This window comes from Salvelinus sp. IW2-2015, unplaced genomic scaffold, assembly GCF_002910315.2.
Source record: "Salvelinus sp. IW2-2015 unplaced genomic scaffold, ASM291031v2 Un_scaffold4623, whole genome shotgun sequence".
Classification (NCBI taxonomy): Eukaryota; Metazoa; Chordata; class Actinopteri; order Salmoniformes; family Salmonidae; genus Salvelinus; species Salvelinus sp. IW2-2015.
The window spans coordinates 8,042-14,137 of NW_019945893.1; the positions used below are offsets into that span (position 1 = coordinate 8,042).

The 6,096-nt window shown below is 43.7% G+C and overlaps 1 pseudogene; it reads right to left on the bottom strand.

The window, feature by feature from the left end:
• The window catches only part of LOC112077495 (casein kinase II subunit alpha'-like), a 24,574-nt pseudogene that overhangs the window by 6,587 nt on the left and 11,891 nt on the right, over positions 1-6,096 (bottom strand).

The window sequence follows — 6,096 nt, forward strand, 5'->3', positions numbered from 1 at the left end:
AGCAGTACCTCCCTGTTTTCTTATTGGACCAGTTTAAGCAGTACCTCCCTGTTTCTTATTGGACCAGGTTAAGCAGTACCTCCTGTTTCTTAATGGACCAGTTTAAGCATACCTCCCGTTTCTTATCGGACCAGTTTAAGCAGTACCTCCCTGTTTCTTATTGGACCAGTTTAACAGTACTCCCTGTTTCTTATTGGACCAGTTTAAGCAGTACCTCCCTTGTCTTAATTGGACCGTTTAAGCAGTACCTTCCCTGTTTCTTATCGGCCAGTTTAACAGTACCTCCCTGTTTCTTATCGGACCAGTTTAAGCAGTACCTCCCTGTTTCTTTCTGGAACCAAGTTTAAGCAGTACCCCCTTTATTGACCAGTTAAGCAGTACCTCCCCCTCTCCTCTCCCCAGGCAGCACGAGGAAGACGCTGGGAGCAGTTGTCCAGACAGAGAACCAGCACCTGGTGACCCCCGAGTCCCTGACCTGTGGACAAGCTGCTACGTTACGACCACCAGCAAAACTGGACCGCCGAGAAACAGGGAGGTACTGCTTAAACTGGTCCAATAAGAAACAGGGAGGTACTGCTTAAACTGGTCCAATAAGAAACAGGGAGGTACTGCTTAAACGGGTCCGATAAGAAACAGGGAGGTACTGTTTAAACTGGTCCGATAAGAAACAGGGAGGTACTGCTTAAACTGGTTCGATAAGAAACACTCATTTTAGTTTAACGTTTCAAAATGTCGCGCTACGGTTTTGCCCGAGGGGTATGTTGACACATCGCTTCACAAGTATCGCCGTCGCCAAGGGAACAAACATCCAATAAAAAGAGAGACTGGGAGGCTAAAATGTGAAGGTGATTGGATCTATACTTTATATTCTATGTCCTTCAGGGTAACACGGAAACAACAGAACACTGGGATGTGGATTTCTACACAATCTATTTCTATCTGAACATTCCACACGGTAGGCTAGCACAGTGGTATGTTCTCCATGTAAACAAACAGTCTTGCCCACCCACTGCACCAAAACAAATCCCCATAGAGCCACTGAATACCACCCCAGGAGCCCTCAACAGCAGCCCCTCTCCCCACCTGAGTGACCGTCTGTTTCTGRCATGTCAGTGCTTTGTCAAAATGTTTGGCTTTTCAATGAGCACAAACAGACGTGGGGACCAGGCTAGCCCTGTGCTACGCCCCCTAGTGGTACTTACTGTCCCAGCAGGTCTTTGAAACGTGTGTCCAGTTCAATGTGGTACTTGTGTAGGTAGCCAAACAGYTCATCTGTCCCAAGAACCTTAGCGATGCGAACCAGCTGGACACAACATGGGACAGTCAGAGGAACGTTGAGACACACATCTACCATACAGCCACACCTTCTACATCAAAGATGAACAGTGTTCATAGTGTGTATTAACGTGGTCATTTAGTTGTAATTATATATATAACAGGGATTGTTGACAATAGAAGTGATGTCCTCTCTAGTGGTTCGTTCCACTCCCAATGATGCCATTTCACACTGTGGTATTACATACAAGCATAGTATCATGGACTAGTGTAGTGTGGAGCTGTGTGTGTTATTTACCTGGTCCTAGTTGCCCTGTGTGTGTGTGTGTGTGTGTGTGTGTGTGTGTGTGTGTGTGTGTGTGTGTACCTGATCGTAGTTGTCCTGGCCATGGAAGAATGGCTCTTTCAGGAAGATCATGCTGGCCAACATGCAGCCTAGACTCCACATGTCCAGACTGTAGTCATAAAGCTACAAACACAACAAGGACAATACAGAACACTGGAAAAATACTCTTACAACTGATTTTAAAAATCACAATTTGGTTCATTGAACAATATCCATGTATTGGTACATCTATTGAACATACTAAATGTTAAAAGGCAGACTATTGAACATACTAAATGTTAACAGGCAGATCAATGTGTTGATGTGACAAGAATTAAAGCAATATGTGAATCATGATGTAGTGCAGTGTATGTGGATGTTCACATTGTGTCAGTAGTGTGATGTGTGTTAATAACTAGTGTCTACCTGATAGTCCACTAGCAGCTCCGGTCCTTTAAAATAACGGGAGGCCACCCTGACGTTGTATTCCTGAGCTGGAACAAGGGAGGTACTACGCTTCACTGGTTGCCAATAGAAACAGGGAGGTACTGCTTTAAACTGTTGTCCATAAGGAAACAGGGAAGGTACTTGCTTAAACTGGTCCCAATAAGAAACAGGGAGGGGTACTGCTTAAACTGGTCCTAAAGAAACAGGGAGGTACTGCTTCAACTGGTCCAATAAAGAAACAGGGAGGTACTGCTTAAACTGGTCCGAATAAGAAACAGGGAGGTTACTGATTAAATGGTCAATAATGAAACAGGGAGGTACTGCTTAAAACTGGTCTGATAAGAAACAGGGAGGTACTGGTTTAAACTGGTGCGATAAGAAGAGGGAGGTAACTGCTTAACGGGTACAATATAGAAAACAGGGAAGGTACTGCTTAAAACTGGTCGCGATAGAAACAGGGAGGTACTGCTTAAACTGGTCCCAATAAGAAACAGGGAGGTACTTGCCTATAAAACTGTCCAATAAGAAACAGGGAGTCTGCTTTAAACTGGTTTTCAATAGAGAAACAGGGAGGTACGGCTTAAACTGGTCCTAATAAGAAACAGGGAGGTTACTGCTTTAAACTGTCCAATAAGAAACAGGGAGGTACTGCTTAAACTGGTCCAATAAGAACAGGGAGGTACTGCTTAACCCTGGTACAATAAGAAACAGGGAGGTAACTGCTTAAATGGTCAATAAGAAACAGGAGGACTGTTAAAACTGTGCCATAAGAAACAGGGAGGTAACTGCTTAAAACTGGTCGATAAGAGAACAGGGAGGTCTGTTTAACTGGTCCATAGAAAAGGGAAAGGTTAACTGCTTAAACTGGTCCATATAAGAAACAGGGAGGTATGCTTAAACTGGTCCCAATAAGAAACAGGGAGGTACTTGCTTAAACTGGTCCGATAAGAATCAGGGAGTATGTTTACTGGTCCAATAAGAAAACAGGAAAGGTACTGCTTAAACTGGTCCGATAAGAAAAGGGAGGTACTGCTTAACTGGTCCAATAAGAAACAGGGAGGTTGCTTAAACTGGTCCAATAAGAAACAGGGGAGGTACTGCTTAAACTGGTCTCAATAAGAAACAGGGAGGGTATTCTTTGCTTAAACGGGTCCGGTAAGAACAGGGAGGTACTGCTTAAACGGTCCGATAAGAAAAGGGAGGTAACTGCTTAAAACTTGGTGGGTCCCGCCGAATTAAGCAAACAGGTTTTGTAGGTACTGCTTTAAACTGGTCGATAAGAAAACAGGAGGTACGCCCTTAAACCTCTGTTGTTCACAATAAGAACAGGGAGCGTACACTGCTTTAAACTGGAATCCGATAAAGAAACAGGGAGGTACTGTTAAACATGGTCCAATAAGAAACAGGGAGGTACTGCCTTAACTGGTTCCAAATAAGAAACAGGGAAGGTACTGCTTAAACTGGGTCGCGAAATAAGAAATCGAGGGAGGTACTAGCCCTTCAACTGGTCCAATAAGAAACAGGAGGTACTGCTAACTGGTCCAGATAAGAAACAGGGAGGTACTGCTTAAATGTCAAATTCAACAGAGTGTCATGTTAAACTGGCCGATAAGAAACAGGAGATAGGTAACTGCTTAACTGGGTCCATACAGAACAGGGAACGTACGCTTAAACTGGTCCCAATAAAGAAACAGGGACGGTACTGCTTAAATGGTCCATATAAGAAAGCAGGGAGGAGTAACTGCTTAAACTGGTCTGATAGAACAGGGAGAGGTACTGCCTAAACGGTTCTGATTAAAAACAGGTGAGTACTAGCTTAAACTGGTCCAATAAGAAACACGGAGAGGTATGCTTAAACCTGGTCCAATAAGAAACAGGAACGGTACTGAGAGCTTAACCTTGGTCAATAAGAAACAGGAGGGAATACTGCTTAAACTGGTCTGATAAGAAAACAGGGAGTACTGCTTAAACTGGTCCAATAAGAAACAGGGAAGGTACTGCTTTAACCTGGTCCAATATAGAAACAGGGAGGTACTGCTTAAACCTGGTCCAATAAGAAACAGGGAAGGTACTGCCTTAAACTGGTCCAAATAAGAAACAGGGAAGGTACTGCTTCAACTGGTCCAATAAGAAACAGGGAGGTACTGCTTAAACTGGTCCAATAAGAAACAGGGAGGTACTTGCTTAAAGCTGGTCCGTAAGAAACAGGGAGGTTAACTGTTTTAATACTGGTTCCAATAAAAAACAGGAGGTACTGCTTAAACTGGTCCAATAAGAAACACTCATTTTAGTTTAACGTTTCAAAATGTTCGCGTACGGTTGTGCCCGAGGGGTATGTTGACACATCGCTTCACAAGTATCGCCGTCGCCAAGGGACAAACATCCAATAAAGGAAGAGAGAACTGAAGGTGATTGGATCTATACTTTATATTCTATGTCCTTCAGGGTAACACGGAAACAACAGAACACTGGGATGTGGATTTCTAACACATCTATTTCTATCTGAACATTCCACACGGTAGGCTAGCACAGTGGTATGTTCTCCATGTAAACAAACAGTCTTGCCACCCACTGCACCAAAACAAATCCCCATAGAGCCACTGAATACCACCCCAGGGACCTCAACAGCAGCCCCTCTCCCCACTCGAGTGACCGTCTGTTTCTGGCATGTCAGTGCTTTGTCAAAATGTTTGGCTTTCATGAGCAATGATGACAGAACACAAACAGACGTGGGGACCAGGCTAGCCCTGTGCTACGCCCCCTAGTGGTACTTACTGTCCCAGCAGGTCTTTGAAACGTGTGTCCAGTTCAATGTGGTACTTGTGTAGGTAGGCCAAACAGTTCATCTGTCCAAGAACCTTAGCGATGCGAACCAGCTGGAACACAACATGGGACAGTCAGAGGAACGTTGAGACACACATCTACCATACAGCAACCTTCTACATCAAGAGAACAGTGTTCATAGTGTGTATTAACGTGGTCATTTAGTTTGTAATTATATATATAACAGGGATTGTTGCAATAGAAGTGATGTCCTCCTCTCTAGTGGTTGGTTCCACTCCCAATGATGCCATTTCACACTGTGGTATTACATACAAGCATAGTATCATGGACTAGTGTAGTGTGGAGCTGTGTGTGTTATTTACCTGGTCCTAGTTGCCCTGTGTGTGTGTGTGTGTGTTGTGGTGTGCGTGTGTGTGTGTGTGTGTGTGTGTGTGTGTTGTACCTGATCGTAGTTGTCCTGGCCATGGAAGAATGGCTCTTTCAGGAAGATCATGCTGGCCAACATGCAGCCTAGACTCCACATGTCCAGACTGTAGTCATAAAGCTACAAACACAACAACACGGACAATACAGAACACTGGAAAAATACTCTACAACTGATTTTAAAAATCACAATTTGGTTCATTGAACAATATCCATGTATTGGTACATCTATTGAACATACTAATGTAAGCACTATTGAACATACTAAATGTTAACAGGCAGATCAATGTGTTGATGTGAACAAGAATTAAAGCAATATGTGAATCATGATGTAGTGCAGTGTATGTGGATGTTCACATTGTGTCAGTAGTGTGATGTGTGTTAATAACTAGTGTCTACCTGATAGTCCACTAGCAGCTCCGGTCCTTTAAAATAACGGGAGGCCACCCTGACGTTGTATTCCTGAGCTGGTGGTAGAACTCAGCCAGACCCCAGTCTATGAGACGCAGCTGAGACACACAGACAGCAGAGAGAGAGGAGAGAGAGAGAGAGAGGAGAGAGAGGAGAGAAAAAAATCTGCAAAAACACAGTACAATTGAATATTAGTATAGTGGTAACTGACAGTATTTGTTTACAACATAGTTATAAATACTATAGTAAGTAAATAACTCAGTGTGTACCACTATAAAGACTACACTTTCGATTGTCGTGTTTTGCACGATATTTTTTTCTCTCTCTCCTCTCTCTCTCTCTCCCTCTCTCTGCTCTATCTCTCTCTGCTGTCTGTGTTCTCAGCTGTGCGTCTCATAGACTGGGGCTGGCTGAAGTTCTACCATCCCAGC